Below are 22,854 nucleotides of genomic sequence, written 5' to 3' on the forward strand. Positions count from 1 at the left end.
AGCATGGGGTTATATCCCTGATCACCTGGACTAATAGCCATTGTTGGATCTATCCTCCATGAACTATTCAGTTCTTTTTTTGAACCCCATTATTGTTGTGGCCTTCACAACATCCCCGACAATGAGTTCCACAGGTTGACTGTGCGTTGTGTGAAGAAGTACTTCCTTTTGTTTGTTGTAAACCAGCCGCCTATTAATTTCATTGGGTGACCCCAGGTTCTTATGTTATGTGAAGGAGTAAATAACACTTCCGTATTCACGTTCTCCACAGCGGTTATGATTTTATAGACACCTATCACATCCCGTCTTAGTCATCTCTTTTCCAACCTGAAAAGTCCCAGTCTTTTTAAACTCTCCTCATACAGAAGCTGTTCCATAGCCTCAAAAATTTTTGTTGCCCTTCTTTCTCCCTTTTCCAATTCTAATATATATATATTTTAATGAAGTGACCAGAACTGCATGCAGTATTCAAGGTATGGGGATACTGTGTAGTGGCATTATGATATTTTCTGTCTTATTATATATCCCTTTCCTAATGGTTCCTAACATTGTCAGCTTTTTTGACTGCTGCTGCACATTGAGCTGATGTTTTCAGATAACTCTCCACAATAACTCCAAGATCTTTCTTGAATGGTAACAACTAATTTAGACCCCACAATTTTGTATGTGTAGTTGGGATTATGTTTTCCAATGTGCATGACTCTGCATTTATCAGTATTGCATTTCATTTGTCATTTTGTTGCCCAGTTGTCTAGTTTTGTGAGATCCCTTTGTAACTCTTAATTGGACTTAATTATCTTTGCGCTGGAGAGGTCATTAAGGATCAACAACCTATCCTGAAGGATGATCCCTCACTCTCACAGACCTTGGGAGATAGGCTTACAGACAGCCCCACAACCTGAAGCAAATACTCACCAGCAACCACACAACAAAAACACTAACCCAGGAACCTATCCTTGCAACAAACCCCGTTGCCAACTCTGTCCACATATCTATTCAAGGGACACCATCATAGGATCTAATCACATCAGCTACACCATCAGGGGTTTGTTCACCTGCACATCTACCAATGTGATATATGCTGTCATGTGCCAGCAATGCCCCTCTGCCATGTACATTGGCCAAACCGGACAGTCTCTACGCAAAAGAATATATGGACACAAATCAGATGTCAAGAATTATAACATTCAAAAACCAGTTGGAGAACACTTCAACCTCCCTGGACACTCAATTACAGACCTAAAAGTGGCAATTCTTCAAAAAAAAAAAATCTTCAAAAACAGACTCCAACAAAAAACTGCAGAACTGGAATTAATTTGCAAACTGGACGCCATCAAATTAGACCTGAACAAAGACTGGGAGTGGATGGGTCATTACACAAACTAAAAACTATTTCCCCATGCTAATTTTCCCCCTACTGTTACTCACACATTCTTGTCAACTGTTTGAAATGGGCCATCCTGATTACCACTACAAAAGTGATTTTTCCTCCTGCTGATAATAGCCTACTTTAATTGATTTGTCTCATTAGAGTTGGTAAGGCAACCCCCATCTTTTCATGTTCTCTGTGTATGTATATATATATATATATATCTTCCTACTGTATTTTCCACTCCATGCATTTGATGAAGTGGGTTTTAGCCCATGAAAGCTTATGCCCAAATAAATTTGTTAATCTCTAAGGTGCCACAAGTACTCCTTGTTCTTTTTGCTAATAGTGACGAAATCTCCCAGAAACAAGCTTCCTTCTGCTGCTGGCTTCATTTGGTTTAATAAAAAAACAGTGGCACCAAGTTGATTCTTTGCATTGCCTGAAAGAGTGAATGGCTTATTGGATTAATAATAGGTTTATTATTAATTTGTTAAATAAGTTTATCCAGTCTGTCTCTCAGTGACTATGACCCTGCATTATGGGAGCTGTGAGGCACTCAGATAAGAGAGTGCAGTATAAAAACCTAGTTAAAATTCAAGGTGTTAGTACTAATCTATAAAACCACACATTTATATGATTGAGTTCCCGGCTCTATCTCCCCTTGTTCTAACTCAGCACTTGATATCAGTTGATGTGTTTGAACTAACAACCTCCAGGTGTAAATCTGTGGGATTGTATTCATTACTCAGTGAGTTGTGTGGCTCTACCACTCACTCTCCGATTGGCAAGAAAAAGCAAATTTCCTGATTGTCTCCTTCCCCTGACCAAACTTTAAGGCCTATACACAGTACTCGCACAGGCTTTTCCCACAGCAGATGGCATGGGATAAAATTTGAGGTATTTTTGTGGGGGATACTGTTAATTCCTTGAGTTGACATGGAGCCAGTATATTGTAAGAATTTATTTTAAGTGTATGTGTACATACGCTTAAAGACTATGATAGTCATAGTACATAAACAAAAATGTACTTTTCTACATGAATATTAAAGCATTATCATTTTAAAATTCATTTGGATGGTAAACAACTTAATTCAGGATTCAACCCCCAAAATTAAAGATGATCATTATGTATTCATAGAAAAAATCTTCCACATTTACAACTGGTGAATTTTAGCTTTAATTCTCTAAAATTCAGATTTTAAGCAATTTTTAGAGCCCAGATTTTTCAGATAGGCTAACACAAGTAAACAGCCAAAACAATTACCTCACTATGCAGACTGGTTATGTCTCATTTGGAGAATTGCAATTGGCTTTTGGGCACCATATTTTGAAAAGATATTGACAAATAGTAGTAGGTTTGGAAAATAAGAACCATGAGGCGTGTTTGAGAGCTTGTGCCTGTTCAGTTCGGAAAGGAAGCATGATTTTGAGTTGTAGGGGTCACCATCCTCAGAAATGCAAAGGGATATTATAAAGATGTCTGGACAATTTATCAACAAGGACAGAAAAATAAGCAATGTGACTTGGGCCAACTTCAAGGAAATCTTAATTTAACATTTAGAAAAAACTTTGTAACTCCATCTACAGCTAGGCAATACAAAAGCTGGTAAGGGAGACTGCAAAATGATTGGGATAGTGGTATTCAATGCTAGAGAAGACATCGACCTGTTATGGGCGGATAATTAAATCAATACTTCCAAGATACAGAGGAACAGAGTAAAAGGCTCATTAGAACTACTTTTCAAAGCAAATGATTCTGTATTCTCTCATCTATGTTTTTAAGGCAGCCAAGAAAGGTTCCAGTGGTTCCTGCCTATTACAGGTAAAATATAAAGCAGTTGCAGTTAAGGTTAAACATATATTCTGAATATTTACCTTGTAGTATAACAAACTGATTGATTTTAAATATATTTCTTTATATTAAAATTAGAGAAGAATCTGAGCCACAAATTTGAATAGCTAGTGAACTTCATTTCAGTTCCCAGATCCAGATATGGTTCTATGACTTTTGGGTCAAGATTTAATTGTAAGTAAATCTTGGTATCCAATCTGGAAAATTAATCCTATAGAAACTGACAAATTGCTCATTTAGTGAACTACAAAATTAATAGTGCTAATAACAGTGCTTGTTCAGAGCATCCCACATAGCAGTAGAACAGGGCAAATAACTGACTCTGGTTTGCTGGCAGTTCCAGAATCAAGGGGAAACACTGGTTTGGGTGAAACTTAATCCAAGAACTGTTAATATTTGAGAATGACTGACTAGTAACAATCAAGTTCTTCTAAATAAGCAGTTATTGTCTATATCTTGTACCAGATTTTCATACAGTAGTTTACAAAGGGCTTATCCACTGTAATTAGTCTTTTCACATTTTAGAAATGCTTGTTCTAAATAAGTCATATTCAGAGGTCCTTGGCTATAACATGTTATATACTTGCAAAATAACACTATTTACTACTATGCTTTGATTATAATTTAAAGGGATTTCTGTGCTAGCAGCCTTTCCTGCTTGCTAAAGCATAATTTCAGGAGGAAGCTGCACTGCAGCTCTTAGTAGGGCAATCCAATTTTCTTCCCATCCAGTTGTCCACTCTGAACCCATCCCAGCATGGATTTGAACATATGTGCACACAGAGTCTCTCACACACAACTTCCTTTTCCTAATGGTGGTTGGACATGTTCCTGACACTCCCCACAATGACGTGGATTCCTTCCTGGGTCTAATTTTAAAAATATTGAAAATGTGCATAAATCAGAGGCTTAATCAGCAATGCAGCACACATGCCCTTCCTCCCTGCCCCAGTACCACTGAGCATGCTTGTGATCTTCTTCCAGCAAGTCCAGGGGCGGTGATGGAAATGACCTGTAAGCAGCTCCAATGCTGTTGATGGTGAAGTCATGTTAATCGTCAATTTTTGTTTTGTTTTTTCTTCATCTTCTTGCTCTTTTTTTGTCTGGATAATAATATTCAGTGCTTTTCATCCACAGACCTGGAAGTGTTTTTTACAAAACATTTTTACCCACTTTTTGTATATGGGGGGAACAGGGGGCAGAGATTTTGAGTAATGTGCTCAAGGTCATATGAGTCAGTAGTAAACCAGACAAATTGGAGGACTGGGCCAAAAGAAATCTGACGAGGTTCAACAAGGACAAGTGCAGAGTCCTGCACTTAGGACGGAAGAATCCCATGCACCGCTACAGACTAGGGACCGAATGACTCGGCAGCAGTTCTGCAGAAAAGGACGTAGGGGTTACAGTGGACGAGAAGTTGGATATGAGTCAACAGTGTGCCCTTGTTGCCAAGAAGGCCAATGGCATTTTGGGATGTATAAGTAGGGGCATTGCCAGCAGATCGAGGGATGTGATCATTCCCCTCTATTCGACATTGGTGAGGCCTTATCTGGAGTACTGTGTCCAGTTTTGGGCCCCACACTACAAGAAGGATGTGGAAAAATTGGAAAGAGTCCAGCAGAGGGCAACAAAAATGATGAAGGGACTAGAACACATGACTTATGAGGAGAGGCTGAGGGAACTGGGGATGTTTAGTCTTCAGAAGAGAAGAATGAGGGGGGATTTGATAGCTGCTTTCAACTACCTGAAAGGGAGTTCCAAAGAGGATGGCTCTAGTCTGTTCTCAGTGATAGCAGATGACAGAACAAGGAATAATGGTCTCAAGTTGCAGTGGGGGAGATTTAGGTTGGATATTAGGAAAAACTTCTTCACTATGAGGGTGGTGAAACACTGGAATGCATTACCTAGGGAGGTGGTGGAATCTCCTTCCTTAGAAGTTTTTAAGGTCAGGCTTGACAAAGCCCTAGCTGGGATGATTTAGTCGGGGATCGGTCCTGCTTTGAGTAGGGGGTTGGACTAGATGACCTCCTGAGGTCCCTTCCAACCCTGATATTCTATGATTCTATAAAGCTGGGAAAGGAACCCAAGTTTTGTGACTCCTGGTTCTGGTATCCAGCACTGGAGCACCCTGCCATTCTGGCTCATTTTGATAGCAGTGTTTTTTTCTCTATGAAGTGAAAATGAAGAATATACCCAAAGTACTCTTTTGCAGTAGGGAAAAAGATTTTTAATTGCTGTTATTCTAAAATGTCATTTATTGTGTTTGTGATCATTTCCTATTTCTAAATTTCCAAAACCATGTTTTATCATTATCTCTGTCTACTCTTTTTGAAATATGACCTGTCTTATATATAATTTGCCTGTCTTTCCTCCCAGTTTTGCCATTTTGCTCTCCAAATGTAGGTTTAGGAAAACATAACTGATGTATTAACTGCTCATCTGTAAATGTCCATATCTAATTCAGAGTTGAAAATTCATTCCTTATTTCAATTTTCTATAATTTTGTTTCTCTTTATGATAAATTTTGCCCCCCCCCCCATCTCTCTCTCTCTCTCCCTCTAGAATACAGTGGTTCTCAAACTTTTTTTCCACAGACCACTCAAAAATTGCTGAGCGTCTCTGCGGACCACTTAATGATCTTTCCAAATGTTGTCTGTACCATTAGCTAACTATTGTAAAGCGCTTTGGATAAAAGTGCTATATAAAAAAAAACTAATTAAAATGTTTTTGTTCTTCAAATGAAAGCACACAACTCATATTTTAATATCAGTAGTCTTATCTTTCTAATGCGATGTATGTGCCCTGTCTCCCCTGCCACGGCAGCCCCTGAGCTGGGGCTGGGAAGGAGGGCCGTCTCTCCCTGGCAGTCACAGCCCTGGAGCTTGGGAAAGTCACCTCTTTCCCTGGTCGCCACAGCCCTGCACATCCCAAATCCGCCCCTCCCCCCACTTCTCACCCCGCTGCCCCCTCCCACTTACCCCCTATTTCCCCCAAGGCCACCACATCACCTTACATGTGCGTCCTCTCCAGGGTCCAGGCACCTAATTAGTGGAGCCACGCCTACACAGCTCCACTAATTTAGGTGCATGGCCCTTCATTCTCTTGTGTGCAGCCACCCAGGGGTGCATCTTAGAGGGAACTATCCGCAGACCACCTGAATGGAGCTGGCGGACCACTGGTGGTTCATGGACCACAGTCTGAGAACCTCTGTCTAATACATTTTATAAGAAAGGAGGTATGGGAGAAAACTAGTAGATTCACAGAAATGTAGAACTGGAAGGGACCTTGAGATGTCGTCAAGTCCATTCCTCTGTGCTGAGGCAGGACCATGTAAATCTGCACCATTCCTGACCTGTGTTTGTCCAACTTGTTCTTAAAAATCTCCAGTGATAGGGATTCTAAAACCTCTCTTGGAAGCCTGTTCCGGAGCTTACCTACCCTTAAAATTAGAAAGTTTTCCCTAATATCTAACTTCAATCTCCCTCGCTTAAGATTAAGTCCATTACATCCTGTCCTACCTTCAGTGGACATGGAAAACAGCTGATCACCATCCTCTTTATAATAGCCCTTTACATATTTGAAGATTGTTATCCTGCTCAATTTTTGTAACCTTTCTTCATAGGTTAGGTTTTCTAAACCTTTTATCATTTTTATTGCTTTCCTCTGGACTCTTTCTAATTTATCCACATTTTTCCTAAAGGGTGGTGTCCAAAACTGGGCACAGTAGTCCAGCTGAGGCCTCACCAGTGCCAATTAGAGTGGGACAGTTACCTCCCATGTGTTCCATAGGACACTCCTGGTAACACACCCCAGAATGATATTAGCCTTGTTTGCAACTGCATCACATTGTTGAATCATATTCAATTTATGACCCACTGTAATCCCCAAATGTTTTTCAGCAGTACAACCACCTGGTCAGTTATTTCCCCTTTTGTAGCTGTGCATTTGATTTTTCCTCCCTACGGGTAGTACTTTTCTTTATTGAATTTACATCTTGTTGATTTCAGACTAGTTCTCAAATTTTTCAACTTATTTGCAACACCTCCAAGTTTGGTGTCATCTGTAAATTTTATGAGCATATTGTCCACCCTGTTTTCTATCTCATTAATGAAAATATTGAATAGTACTTGACGTGAGACTCAACCCTGCAGAACCCCACTAGACGCGCCCTCCTAGTTTGACAGAGAACCATTGCTAATTACTCTGAGTACAATCTTTCAACCTGTTGTGCACTCACTTTAGAGTAATTTCATCTTGAGCACATTTTCTAGTTTGCTTATGAAAATGACGTGGGACTGTTTCAAAAAACCTTACTAAAATCAAGATATATCCCATTGACTGCTTTCTCCCATCCACTTGGCAGGTAATCCTGTCAAAGAAGGAAATTAGGTTGGCTTGGTATGTTTTGTTCTTATCACTTGCCATCCAATTGGATGTAATATGTGTTTATTTTTTTTAGGTGTATAGAAGTAGTATCTTTAGTTCATTCATAATTGGTCTGTTTGCTGTTCCCATAGCAATGTTTTGATGATCATGTATTTGTTAAAACTCAGACCCCCGTAGTTCAGTTTACAGTGAGAGGATGAAATACCTATTAATGTCCAACTCCATTTCCTTGATTAATTAAGATTTTCTTCATTCTTTTGTTTCAATGTAAGTCATACAGTACAATTTCTATAAATACGGTGTCTAAAGAAAAGGAAGCTATCTCGTTCGGTGCAGTTTAATTGTGTCTTTTATTCTGGCAAGCAATCATTTTTGTATTTGTGAAGTTTGCTTACTGATATTTGAAGTTTAAGAGCCTTGCATGTTTCATTCTTTGATCCATCATGTCACAAATGGTTCTTTAAAATTAAAGTGAATACAGTGCTAGATTGAGAGTTGTGGAAATGAAAGTCTTGTATACACATATGATACATAGAGGGTAAGACTGGAGTGAGGGATGAGCAAAGTTAGAACCACCAAAATCTAATAATTTTCTGTCTGGATGTCCCACTTAAAATGGTTTGTTTTGTGCGACTCTTCCCCTGCCTCCATTTTACTCCTTCCCCTCCCTCCAAAAAAAAAGTTGTCCTTCTGTTCAGACAGTACAGACAGTGGTATGAATTCTTCTACATTATCCAGTGAATGGTATAGCTCAACTCTGAGTTTGAGGAACTAGTTCTAAGAGTGAGAAAGTAATTCAGTCCAATGCTTCTCTGATGGGACTGCCAACAAGATTGCCATTTGTAATTCCTCTGGTAGGAGTTCTGTAGGACTGCCACCTCCCCTCACATAAATTACAAAAGTGTCCTTAGGTAACAAAGATTTATAGTTTGGATGCAAACATTTCTAAAAATAATACCAAGGGAGTTTGGATTGAAAATATCACATTCCTATCCCTCTTGGATTCAGTCAGATCAGTGTTTGAAAATAGAACCCTTGATGCAGTTGCATCCACAATAAAACCTATCTAGGCCTCATCCTGTGATGCCCTCTGTCTCCTGGGGATTTCTAATGGATGTGATGAGGGCTAGCCAGCCTCCACTTCCATGAGTGGTTGGTAATGGTGGAAATCACGTGAGAACAGCCATTCTTACTAGTTTTCTACTGCTTTGATTTATACCACAGACACTGTGATGGTTTAGATACATATATAAACATGGAATTATAACTGATAGGTTCTGCAAAAACCAGAGGCCACTGGGTTTATCCACTTCTGCTAAGTGAAGTTGATACTGTAGAAAGATCATGTGTGTTTCTGTAAAAAATGACCGAAAAATGGACTACAAATGTTTTGTTTTTGAAGGGTTCCTGCTGATGCCTCATTAAGTTGTGCTCAAATGGCTAGTAGTAAAAAAATTTAGCACTTGCAGTCTGATCTAACTTTACTGAAGATGGTGGAAAGTTTTTTGTTGATTCCAGTGGGAATTAGATCAGGCCAGCAGTGGTTTTTGCTTGTGTAACCATAGAGTGAAGCTATGGCCTTTTATGAATCCTGTCTCATTAAACAGAGCACAATGGTTTCTAGAGCAAATATATGAAAGATATTTAGATAAACAAAACTGCTTTTGCTTTTGGAGACACTAGTCAGTAACCAACTGCCTTTCAGCCACATCTTTCACAGATTTCTGTACGCTTCTCCCACACATGAAATATGAAGAAAATCTTGGGAGTTTTCATTGTTTTTAGTGTTAATTTCAGATTTATAACTTGGACTCTTAAGTGCTCCACTTTGCTTCCATCGGCAGAGTAAAACAGAGTGCAGCAGATTCGGGCACTGAGTTGGGGCCACTGGAGTTGCCTCAGGCCTACAGAAAGATCCTGGCAGTGGAGCAGCCTGCCCCTGTTGCCCCTATTCTGGTGTTTTTCCCATGCCCTAAATAGGGGTTCTGGAGAGTGAAAACACGTACTGTTCCTCTTGCTGTATAAAGGCACAGACTCTTCACATATATGTCATTTCTGTAGTGGTGGGGAGAAAAACTGCCCCATCCCATGAGGAAAACCAGGTGGAAGCCTTGTAAGTCCGAATATAAAGCATTCCCTGCCCCAGTGTGAGAATAACCTATATGAGGGATGATTTTGTCTTTTTCTTAGAGAAAAGTTTTTATGAGCATTTCTATAAATGTTTATCATGGGGAAAAATGCGAAACCAGGGGCCAGACAGAAATGATACCCAGACTTAATTTGGCTGTCGAGAGGACTAGTAGAGCCTCTACTATAAGTACCAGACTTGTCGTCGCAACAGCATGGGATGGTTTAACACTTGGATCTTCAGTCTCTTCATCGAACAGCATGGAGAATAGGATGCTGGGGTTGTTAGAAAAAAGTTGTGCATTAAAAGTGCAAAATGTATTGTTACATTCCAGGAAAAAGTCCACATGAAAATGTTATAGTCATAAGTGAAAAATGTTGTGGATTTCCATGTGTGGTATAGATCCATACACAGCACCAATTAGTTATATATGAGAATATTTATTGTATCTTATAAAAACAGCTCTTTCACTATCTTCTGTGAAGTTCACCTTTCAGCTATATCAGAGTTGCATGCTCCTGGAAGTGGTAAACCAATTTTCATTAATGATATAGTCAACATGTTCTTAAAAGGGTCTTAATAAGACACCATGTTCCATCTTGTGATTTGAACTTAGTGCTTTAGCAATTGATGAGACCTCCCTTTGAACCTCTGGGAAGTTGTGCTTTGTTTCATCTGACTATTAAGATAATTGCTGCAATATGTATAAGCAAATTATATGCATTAGTGGCTGATCCACTATTCACTGTCTTTCAAAAAGATAAAAATCATTCTTCATATTCACCCAACATTTCTACCAAAGGAGGTCTCAAATTTTCACATAAGACAGTATACAACTTTACTAGTGCTTTTCCCCCCAAGCTTCATGCTCAGAAAGGGAAGCTAAATTACATGTTGCATATTAGAAGAGCTTTAGCTTTTTATTTAGACAGGACTAAACCATTTAGACAGGCTCCAAGCTCTTTACTGAAAAGCGAAATAAGGGTAAAGCTATTTCTATACAAACACTTTCAAGTTGAGTTAGAATTTGTGTTAATGAAACTTATGAACTGAAGAGTTTATCTGTTCCCCAGGGAAATAGAACACATTCTACTAGATCCAAGGTAGACTCTATGGCTTTTTCTAGGCATATACCTCTAATAGAAATATGTACAGCAGTAACATAGAGTTCTGTTCATTTGACTAAGGCTATTCCTTAGATTTAGGGTCAGATCTGATGCAAGTTTTGGCAACAAAGTCCTGCAGTCCTTATTCAGTCAGGACTCCAGGATCCCAATGGCCGTGATCAGAGTACTGTTTATTACTCTGTCCCTGAGTGGGAATCTGTGGAGAACAGTTGAAGAAGAAATTAAGGTTACTTACATGTAACTGAGGTTCTTCAAGATGGATTCTTCATATTCATGCTCGCTGCCTGCCTTTTCCCACTACCTCAGAGTCCAACTTACCAAAGGGCTTGGAGCCACAGGGAGAAGGAAATGAGGCAGCTGGAGCAACCACACACCTTTTATACTCCCTCTCTGGAATATTTGTCATTCACTGAAGGGAGGGGCTACGGAGGCACGGGAGGGTTCCTACAGATACTACTAGCCAGAGTTCTACCCTGGAGGCTGTACTGGATGGCACATTCCATGAGTGTAAGTACACAGACTCCATCTTGAAGAACCTCAGTTACAGAAAAGTAACATTAATTTTTGCCATAACATCACAATGAGAGTTCATATTCAGTTGGTTCTCTACTATGACCCCTAAATCCTTTTCAGAGTCACAGTTTTTTCAGAATACATTCCCCCATTCTATAGTTATGGTCTGCATTTCTTGTTCCTAGATGTATAACTTTGCTGTATTAAAACTGGGGCTGCCAAGTGATTAAAAAAATTAATTGTAATTAATCGCACTGTTAAACAATAATACAATACCATTTATTTAAATATTTTGGGTGTTTTCTACATTTTTAAATATATTGATTTCAATTACAGCACAGAATAAAAAGTGTACAGTGCTCACTTTATATTTATTTTGATTACAAATATTTGCACTGTAAAAAACAAAAGAAATAGTATTCTCAGTTTACCTAATGCAAGTGAATTGAACTTACAAATGTAGAATTATGTACAAACCACCCCCCTGCATTCAAAAAATAAAACAATGTAAAGCTTTAGAGACTACAAGTCCAATCAGTCCTATTTCTTGTTCAGCCAATCACTCAGACAAACAAGTTTGTTTACATTTGCAGGAGATAATGCTGCCTGCTTCTTGTTTACAATGTCACCTGAAAGTAAGAGCTGGCATTTGCATGGCACTGTTGTAGCTGGCGTTGCAAGATATTTACGTGCCAGACGTGCTAAAGATACATATGCCTCTTCATGCTTCGGCGATTGTTCCAGAAGACATGTGTCCATGCTGATGATGGCTTCTGCTTGATAGCGATCCAAAGCAGTGCAGACCAATGCATGTTCATTTTTATCATCTGAGTCAGATACCACCAGCAGAAGGTTGATTTTCTTTTTTGGTAGTTTGGGTTCTGTAGTTTCCGCATTGGCATGTTGCTCTTTTAAGACATCTGAAAGCATGCACCACACATTATCCCTCTCAGATTTTGGAAGGCACTTCAGATTCTTAAACCTTGGGTCGAGAGCTGTAGCTATCTTCAGAAATTTCACATCGGTATCTTCTTTGCATTTTGTCAGATTTGCAGTGAAAGTGTTCTTAAAATGAACAGCATGTGCTGGGTCATCATCCAAGATTGCTATAACGTGAAATATATGGCAGAATGTGGGTAAAACAGGGTTTCTAGTGGAAAATACTTTGCTGTACTCGTGATACAAGCACATTCTTCTCCTCTTCCTTTTCAAATATAAAACAGAATTATTTATTTAACACTTCTGCCTTTTCTGGATCTTTATTAACAATTTTACATTCTCCATGTAGTAATTGACTTATACCATTGATAAAAATTCTTTTGTTCCTAATATATTTTTTAAAAAAATCTTTCATTGTCCTTATGCTTGCAAGCCAAAGACTTTTCCCTTTCTTTAGCTTTCCTCATCAATTTTCTGCACATTATAACATCTAATTATATTGATTGCTATCTCTTCTTCATTTTTCCCATTTGTTATATGTTGTATTTTTAATATCTAATTGCTGCCTTCACTTTGCCACTCAACCAAAAGCTGTTCTCTTTTTTGATTGTGGATTTGTGGCCTTTTGGCCATCTAAAACTTTTCTTAAAGACCTCCCAATTTTCATTTAAAATTTTCTGTCTAAATTTTTTCCTCCTAGTCAATTTCACTCATAATTTTCCACAACTTTGGAAAATTAGGCCTTCTGAAACACCAAGTATTCATGTTTCTGTTTGGGACCATTCTCTGTTTGTCTATATTGAATACAATCAGGTCATGATCACTTGTTCCCTAGGCAACCACTAACTTCTAGTCCACTGATGAATTCATCTTTAACCAGCTCAATGAGATCCAAAATAGTTACCTCATGTTGGGTTAATACCTTATGCGTTTGAAAAGTATAATTAGTATGCTTAGTATAGGTTCTTGTATATAAATGTCCATCTGCAAGTATGATCTGGAACGGCACTGAACACTGATCGCAGAAACTACCCCTGCATTGTCACTGATTGGCACCAATTTCTATACTCAGCACAGAGAGAGCAAGTACTCTCAAGTTTCCCATTGATTTCAGTATGCTGTGGATCAGTTTCTTAGGGGGATAGAGAGACTTATCCTCTTATTCCTAAAGGGTAGTTCCTTGAATTCAGACCTGAGGAAAATTGGCAGGGCAGCAACAATATCTCCCATGCATTATCTGTCCTGAGGAGAAATAGGTAATTCTCATCTCCATGGCTGTCAATCGGACACCTTTAAAAAGACAAGCTCACTTCAAAAAATTAAACTGAACTAATAATAATAATTAATTAATCAAGGGAAAGAGTTAAAGGAACAATAAGTACTGAGTGAAAGTTTCTTAATTAAAGAATTCTGAGATGATTTCTGTAGCTGCACATGCCCTGTGCAAGTCACAAGTGATTATATTGTAACCAGCTCACGATGTCTGTACATCCAAATGGAAGTTGCTTTTCTGATCTGCGTGCTGATAATTTACAGGTTAACTAGTTTCTCATTTCACCTGCTTCCTTGGCCAGAGACCTAACTAGCAATTTGAATACATTTTGGAGCCATTATGTGGTTATTACTTTGAAATATCACAGAAATGAACATCATGCATGGTTTGTTGTAACAGCTTTTTAAAAAATCCAAGTGTTGGAAGGTCATGTACAGATAATAACTGAACTGAAGTTATATAAGTAGGCTTTCTACAATGACTGATAGTCTAGGTGCCAAGGACCATTACACCACACCCGAACTGGTAATGATAAGGACAAGGCCACAAGAATAGTTAAATCTGAGAAAAACAGGAAAACGCCTAGGGCAATGAAATAAGCTATCTAGATAATGTAAGTGGAGGGATGCTAAGAAAGCATAACCCAGTCAGGAAAAGAGTGTTGTCTGTGATTACAAAAATGAAGGCTGTATATAGCTTGAAATATACCAAGTATGGATAAGGGTGATGAGTGATCAGTTAGGTAATACATGCAAGAACAAGGATGGCTCGTGTGTGATGCATGAGTTATGTAGTGTATAAGGCATAAAAGAGTGCTAATTACTGACCACGAGGGAACAACGCAGGATCTACACAGCCAAATGGGAATGGACCTGATGATAACAGAAACAGCCTACCTGCACTCCAGGACTGGGTAACTGATCACTAGCCTGTCCTGCTCTGTTTTACTTATACTTCATAATTGATTAAGGTGGTGATATATTGCCCTGAATATTTTCTTAATAAAACATTAAAATTGAGTAAGTTTAATAATTGGGTATGGACAGTTTGTTTTGCCCAATAAACTCACCTAACTCTCTGCCACACATTGGAAATCTTAATCTGTGAAAGGAGACCAATTTTTTTCTGGAATGGGAAAATTGTTTTGTGGTATTTAGATTGTATTCTGGTGCATTTGTACACACACTGTATATGGTCTGTGTGTTCTGTTATTTAATTTGACAAATACAGGACAAGTATGATCTGTAATGGCACTGAACACTCATTCACTGCAATGGGAATTACAGGTGCTCAACACTTCTGAATAAATCAGACCCAGTAAGACTACTAGAATTGTATAGGTCACCATGCAACATCTCTGGTCAAAACAGTGTGAAATTAACTTCTGTCTGTTTCTGGTTTTTTTGTTTCCACACAGTAGGAAGACTGCAACTCCAGCAAAGAGAAATTGTTAATGATTCATATAATTAACAGTGGTGACAAATAAGTTGTTCGTGAGGCAGGGAAGAAATATGATGGACATTTCTGTCCAGCATCCACTTTATATATAGCACCAGTTGAAAAATGGTTAATGCAATAATCCCACCAACCAAACTGAAAAAGTCTGGGGAAATCATTTCAGTAAAAGCTGTATGCAGTAATCTGGGGAAGCTACTTCCTAAGCATATTTATGGACAAGACTACTGCTCTAGATGAGGTGGACAACAAATAGTACCTCAAAAAATAGTGTTCAAATATCAACTCGCTAGAAATCTTCCATGTTTTTTCTCCCACAAGAAATGAGATGGAAACAAGAGTTGGCATCTTTCTCTGCATGTTGTTTATTTTCTGTCAAGCTTTTACTGCATTTGAAATATTTGTAAAGTTTGCTCTGATTCCTTAATAGCTACATTGCTTTTGTATTGCTAAAACTGATTTTTACAATGTCTGCAAACTTACATGCTCGTGTCTCGAGAGCTAGGGAAATAAATAATAACACATTTTAAAAAATACAATGCCTGAACCCAACACTAGCATCAGTTCTAGCTTTTTGATGTCCCTATATATCTAGACTCTATTAATAGAACGTATTACAGAACAGATATACTATTGACAGAGACCCATAAATCAGAGAATAAAAATAAGCCATAGATGCTTGTTGATACAAATGAAATATGACTCATTAGCTGGGCACTGTGTTAAGACCGGCAATCTTTGTGTTGATTTCTTTACTGGAAGTATATGTACCAAATTATGTGATGTAGGAACTTGGAATAGAACCCAGATTTTCTAATTTACTAACAATAAAAAATAAAGGGGGGAGGGGCATAGTTCTACCAGAACTAATGTTAGGCTAATTACAGTGCTCCAGTCCAGCCACACTGTAAGATTTACAAATAGTAGAAATGGGAATTACAATAAAAGGGCATTTAACAGTGTAGTCACAGAATGTTGTCTGTGAGAAAGATGTTTAGAATGAATTTAGCCTCTTTGTTGAAAGGGCAGATGCTGGTTTCCTTACATCATCCCTGTTGAAACGATTTCATTTCCCTTCAGAAATACATGAAGTTAATGTATCTGAATTACGGCAGTGCATAAGACTGTTTTTTTACACAAAACTTAATAGCTATTTATACATCAGTTATTCTATACACATTGACTTGGTTGTTCAGCTGAAGGCTATAATTAGTGTGTAATTGCAAGATGTTAAAAGATTCTCCTTTAAGCATGGATCAAGGTACCATTTAAAATACTCTTATACAGCAGTCATTTGGCCTTAATAATATGGCCTTATGGGGCAGGGGACAGGGGTTATGTAGTCATTTGGTTGCTAGAGAGAGTAAATGGAATAGTTTTGATCAGTCATTAGAAATTGGCAATAAATAAAGTCCTTGTGGAGCTTTAACTGCAAATTAGCTTTGCAGTTAAAGCTGTGCATATTTATCTTTGCTTAAGATAAATAATGCAATAGTTATTTTGTAATCCCTTATCCCCATTACCTCTGGAATTGATCTCTTCCTTGGGTCTCTATGATGTCATTAACCTACATTTTAGCTTCTATAAAAACATTATGTCATCTGAATGATGAATTAAACTTGGAACTTTAAATTTACTGTACCTTTTTTGAATCATCTACCATAACAGTAATAACTCTTGACTCTAACCACTTGAAAAGTACTTGGTTAAGTTGTTTGCATACCATCTTTCTGATAGTATGATTTTACTTATGTTTACTTTTATTACGAATCTGGAGCTTTTGAGGCTATTAGGAGTTGCTTATTAAATGCTGTCACTGGAGCTAATGCTCTTTGGCATATAGGGTACATCAGAAGATAACCATAAAGTACCTCTATCTGCAACAGCTGTGAGTGAAGTGCATCAGTAACGACTGCTAATAAGTTGTCATTTCCAGATAAAGCAAAACTTATGGTCAGTATATTTCCCTTTAGGCTTTTTATTTATTTAAATTGAATTTAGTAATTTTGTATTAAAGTACCATGGGTTCAGCTCCTGTTGCTACAGTTACAAGCTCAACAGAGTGAAAATTACTTCTGGTGCTTTTCTCACATTTGAAGGCTCTAGGAACACAGGAAGTCCAAAGATAATGACCACAGAAACAATCACAAGTACAAAGTCTTATCTGTACTACGAGTTTTATTAAAGCAATAAGTAATGTTACAATTACCTGTGCATATATAAATCCTACAAAAATGCATGCAGTGACTAAGACTGTAGTCATACTCACATCCTCAAAGATATTGGAGAGTCCAATGGATCTCTCAATAGATCAGGGATTGGCAACCTTTAGCCTGCAGCCCGCTAGGGTAACCCCCCTGGTGGGCTGCGCCAGTTTGTTTACCTGCCGCGTCCGCAGGTTCGGCTGATCGCAGCTCCCAGGGGCTGCGGTTTGCCACTCCAGGCCACTGGGGCTGCGGGAAGCAGCAATTGCCAATCATCGATAGAGGGATTGTTCCTGCTCAAGTTTCTCATGGGGTTATCCTTTGGGGTTCTCTCACTTTTACCCAACCAGGGAACCTCTCTTATCTTGTTGTTATGACCACACCTAACACCATATGCATGAGGGTTTCAACCCTCTTTTCCTTATCTGTACTTCCATCCCCCATGAATATCGGGGTGTCCCATTTTTCATAGGTTGTTCTTAGTTCCTTTCATTGTCATTAGCATCTATGCACAACATGTGTCCTTGGCAACCTGTGGTCAGGACAGAACATTCAAAGGTGTTACAATCAGGTGTCTTGTGGTCTTCGACAATATATTGCAGTCTACTGCAATCTACTGTTCCATAACATCACCTATTGGCACATTTTTTTTACAGTAATCTTGTGATTTCCTTGCATAGGGTTATTCCTTAGTCATTCACTCATGTCAAGCATTCTTAAGCCTATGGCCTAGTCTGGCTAAGGTAAAATCTTATAGGTCTGAGCCTGTAGGCTTTGCATTCCAGCAATGCTTTACTTATATACCTAATACACACTCATCACTCCTAAATACTTGTCAGCCTTATACTTCTATAAACCTACAATTTAAATCTATTTAACATGCATTGATTATATATGAAATAGCATATGAATTGACCATAACACCACATAATACAATGACAAATAGATGATAAAATGAACTAATTGGCTGCATCCCCTAGAATATAAACTATAATTAAGCCCTTGAAAATGTAAATATCATGTATCTACTGCAGTAGCAGTTTGTGATAAATCTGCGCACTTTGGATGAGTAGTTGTATGTGAAAGAGCATCCATTGTGATTCCACATACCCCTCTCCAGAGGTGTGAGGGAACCTCCAAAACGATTTCGGGACTGATCTTGCAGTCCTTTCTCAGGTAAAGATCCCATTCCTTTCAATGACAATTCCAGATGTGACCAAATGTAGGATTAGAGCTTTGGACAGCTGGGAATGGCTTCCATGTTCTTAGAGAATCATAGAACTGGAAGGGACCTTCAGAGTCATCTAGTCCATTCCCCTGCATTCAAGGAAGAACTAAGTATTATCTAGACCGGGGTGGGCAAACTTTTTGGCCTGAGGGCCACATCCAGTTTCCAGAATTGTATGGAGGGCTGGTTAGGGGAGGCTGTGTCTCCCCAAACAGCCAGGTGTGGCCCGGCCCCTGCCTCCTATCCAACACACCCAGCCCCGCTCCTCGGCCCCTGACGGCTCCCCTGGGACTCCTGCCCCATCCAACCCCCCTCTCATTTCTGACTTGCCCCCCCGGGACCCCTGCCCCATCCAACCACCCCTTCTCCCTGTCCCCTGACCGCCCCCGGAACCCCTGCCCCTGACTGCCACCCCATCCAACCCCCCCTCCTTCCTGACTGCCCCCCGGGGACCCCTACCCCATCCAACCCCCCTGTTCCCCGCCCTCTGACTGCCCCGACCCCTATCCACACCCCTGACCACCACCCCTAACTCCCCGCCTCTCTATCCAACCTCCCTGCTCCCTGCCCTCTTAATGCACTGCCTGGAGCACTGGCACCTGGTGGTGCTGCAGCCTTGTGCCCAAAGCACCAGGTCAGGCCGCAGCTCTGCAGCTGTGCTGCCCGGCCGCCCAGAACATTGCGCTGGTGGCGTGGCATGCTGAGGCTGTGGGGGAGGGGGGACAATGTGGGAGGGGCCAGGGGCTAGCCTCCTGGGCCAGGAGCTCAGGGGCTGGGCAGGAGGGTCCTGCGGGCTGCAGTTTGCCCGCCTCTGATCTAGACCATCCCTGACAGGTGTTTGTCCAGCCTGCTCTTAAAAGATCCCCAATGATGGAGATTCCACCACCTCCCTAGGCAATTTGTTCTAGTGCTTAACCACTCTGACAGTTCGGAATTTTTTCCTAATGTCAAATCTAAGCTGCCCTTGCTGCAATTTAAGCCCATTGCTTCTTGTCCTATCCTCAGTGGTTAAGAAGAACATTTTTTCTCCCTCCTCCTTATAACAACCTTTTATGTACTTGAAAACTGTTATCATGTCCCCTCTCAGTCTTCTCTTTTACAGACTAAACAAACCCAAATTTTTCAATCTTCCCTCATAGGTCATGTTTTCTAGACCTTTAATCATTTTTGTTGCTCTTCTCTGGACTTTCTCCAATTTGTCCACATCTTCCTGAAATGTGGTGCTCAGAACTGGACACAATACTCCAGCTGAGGCCTAAGCAGCATGGAGCAGAGTGCAAGAATTACTTCTCATGTCTTGCTTACAACACTCCTGCTAATACATCCCTGAATGATGTTTGCTTTTTTTGCAACAGCATTACACTGTTGACTGTATTTAGCTTGTGATCCACTATGCCCCCCAGATCCCTTTCCCCAGTACTCCTTCCTAGGCAGTCATTTCTCATTTTGTATGTGTGCAACTCGTTGTTCCTTCCTAAGTAGAGTACTTTGCATTTGTCATTATTGAATTTCATCCTATTTACTTCAGACCATTTCTCCAGTTTGTCCAGATCATTTTGAATTTTAATCCTATCTTCCAAAGCACTTGCTTTTGATCAGTCATACCCTAGGCTGTCCTTTGACTAGAGAAAGTTTGAAATGGATGGTAATGGTTTTAATTTACTCTAAGTATAGCATATTTCAATAGTAAGACTCAATTACTTTGCTTGGCGAAGAAAACTGGAAACAGAAGTATGTAATCGTATCACACTATTTCTTGCTGCCATTGAGGCAAGAAGTGTGTAATCCTGTCACAACTAGAAGTAGAGGGTAAACTCCTTCATTTAAATTATTTCTGACAGTGACAACAATTAATTTGTGACAAAGGAAAACAATTAAAGAGCAAGAAAAAGAAACAGGAACATTAGATAAGTTCCGTCTCTGGCTGTCACTCAAGCACCTTTGTTTTCCATCCCTCTTAGCCTCCTACTTTTAGGTATCCTACAAAGTAGCAGCTGTCATAATATTAGCAGGACTATCTAATCGGCTTAGATCCCCAAGTCACTGGTTTCCATTCTTCTGCAGATGCCATGCAGTTATCAGCAATTGTAAAGTTCTTTCGTTTCAGCTGTAAGCATGGATATCCAGCTGCAATGAATGTTGCAGATCAAAAGTAGAAGTGCAGATTGTAAAATCTCTGGATCACAACTCAAGTTCCTTCGTAAAGGAGAAAAAATGTGAAGCTAGAAGGGAAAATACTAGAAGCTAGCTCCATAAAGTCGTTGATAGTCCCACTGTCTTCCAGTCCCTTGAGCACATAATTTGGATGTTCCCTTGAGCGTTTCTCTAGACCTGTACATCCAGGCCATTTCCAAATCTTTCCATTTCTTTCTCCATGATGTTTCTAAACCCTGGTCTTTTCTTCATGTACGTGCTGCCAAAACTCTCATTTGGGCCCTTATCTCCTGTCTTGAATATTCCAGCCTCCTCCTGTATAGCCTTCCTGACACCCACCTCCTTTGCATGAGGTCCAATCAAAACATGACTGCTAAGATTGTCTTCCTGGCCCATTGTCATGTCATTCCCCCACTTTTTGAGCCCCTTCCTTCTCCACTCCATTGAATGAAAGCTTCTTATCCTTGCCTGTAAAGCCCTTCTAAACCTAAGCTCCATTTGGACAACAGCACCAGAATTATCTCTGGATAATTTATTTTTAAATACGATGATCTTGAAGTCTACTAGTTGTTGTTACATGGCTAGTAGTGTAGTGGCTAGAGCAATGGCGTGGCATGCAGAAGACCTGGCTTCTATTCCTGGTTCTGTAATAGGCCTGCTGTGTGATTTGGGCAAAAGAGTTCCCCTCTCTTTACCTCTGTTTCCCCACCTGCAAAAATGTGGGGTTGTGGGAAGGGAATAATACTGACCTCCTCTGTAAATTGCCATATAAGAGCTAATTATTATTATGGATCTATTTTTATCATTGCTTCTATTCCATTGCTCCTATCCCTGTTACCTCCATCCTACCTTTCCCATCCAATTGATTGTTACGCCCACTTGTTGTATGTTATCTTAAAGCAGATGGAAAATTCTTCAGGCCGGAGACTATGTTTGAATCCATGTTACAGCACTCAGCACAATGGGATCCTGATCCTGACTGGGGCTTTTGAACACTATTATACTACAAATTGTGTGTGTGTGTGTGTGTGCGCACGCACGCGTGCATGTGCATACGTATGTGCACATAAAAATAATCATGTCAAATTTCAACATCTTTTGTGTGCTGAAGAAGGGTAGTGATGTTGTGCTATTGTGCATAAGCTGATTGCCACAGAGTAGAGTGTTGCATTTTTCTGCATGTTATACTAACAATACTTAACCCTTCTGTTGAGGCTTCTATCCAAAGATCTCAAAGCGGCTTAGAAACATTAATGACTTTACTCACCGGAGTACTATGGGGCTCATTGTTTTATTATGCTTACTGGACAAGATTTTCGAAATTGACTAGTGAATTTGGGTGCCTCAGATTTTAGGTGTTCAGCTTGAGATGCTTTGGACGGGGCTTGAACTTCAGAGTGATGGATGCTCAACTTGGCCATTCAAAATAACTTGTCACTTTTGAGTGTCTTGGCCATCATGTGCACCATATACAGCATTGCAGAAGTGGACATAGGCACTGAACTTCTTCTGAAACATGATGAAGTTGTCACTGTTGTAAGCAACTGCAGAACTTGGTGCACTTAATGGTGTGATCCATTATAGCAAATCCAGTCCTCATGTATTTTACCTTTGACTTTGCTTCTGTGGATGTTTAAGCATGAGCATTAAGTACTGTCAGTTTAGAAAACGCAGAACTGGAAATTTTAGTTTGAAACATATGTATGGTAATTTATTACCCTGAACGGTTAGGATTTTATACGGGTTGAGGCTAGAACTGGGTGAATTTTTTCAGATGAATTTTTTTTTGCCCCAAAATGCAGATTCAGGTCAACTGAAACATATTTCTGAATTGGTATTGATTTTGGCAAATTGTTTTGGACTGAATGAAAAAAGAAAAAAAATTGAAACGTTGAAATGATTCATTTAATCAAAAAGGAAACATTTCACATTTTCAGTCTAGATTCACAAAGGGAGTTTGCCACCATTCACAAAGCAGCAATTATAAGGTATTCTGGGAAGATATCTCTCAATCTCTTCTTGAAGCTATTCTACTTTGAATAAAACACTTAAATAGTCATTGGCCAGAAAACGAGAGTGAGAATGATTCCATTGCCTACTGATTAGGACATTCACCTGGGCAGGGGAAGACCTGGGTTGGTTCCAGTTCCTGCTCCAGAGCAGGGATTCAGACATGAATCTCCTACAGCACAGCTGAGTGCCCTAACCACTAGGCTAAAGGTT

General features: G+C 39.6%; 1 protein-coding gene across 2 annotated transcripts in view; it reads left to right on the top strand.

The window, feature by feature from the left end:
* The window catches only part of PLXDC2 (plexin domain containing 2), a 418,545-nt gene that overhangs the window by 207,962 nt on the left and 187,729 nt on the right, over positions 1 to 22,854 (top strand). The gene's annotated exons all lie outside the window — the stretch shown is intronic.

This window comes from Lepidochelys kempii, chromosome 2 (assembly GCF_965140265.1).
Source record: "Lepidochelys kempii isolate rLepKem1 chromosome 2, rLepKem1.hap2, whole genome shotgun sequence".
Taxonomy (NCBI): domain Eukaryota; kingdom Metazoa; phylum Chordata; order Testudines; family Cheloniidae; genus Lepidochelys; species Lepidochelys kempii.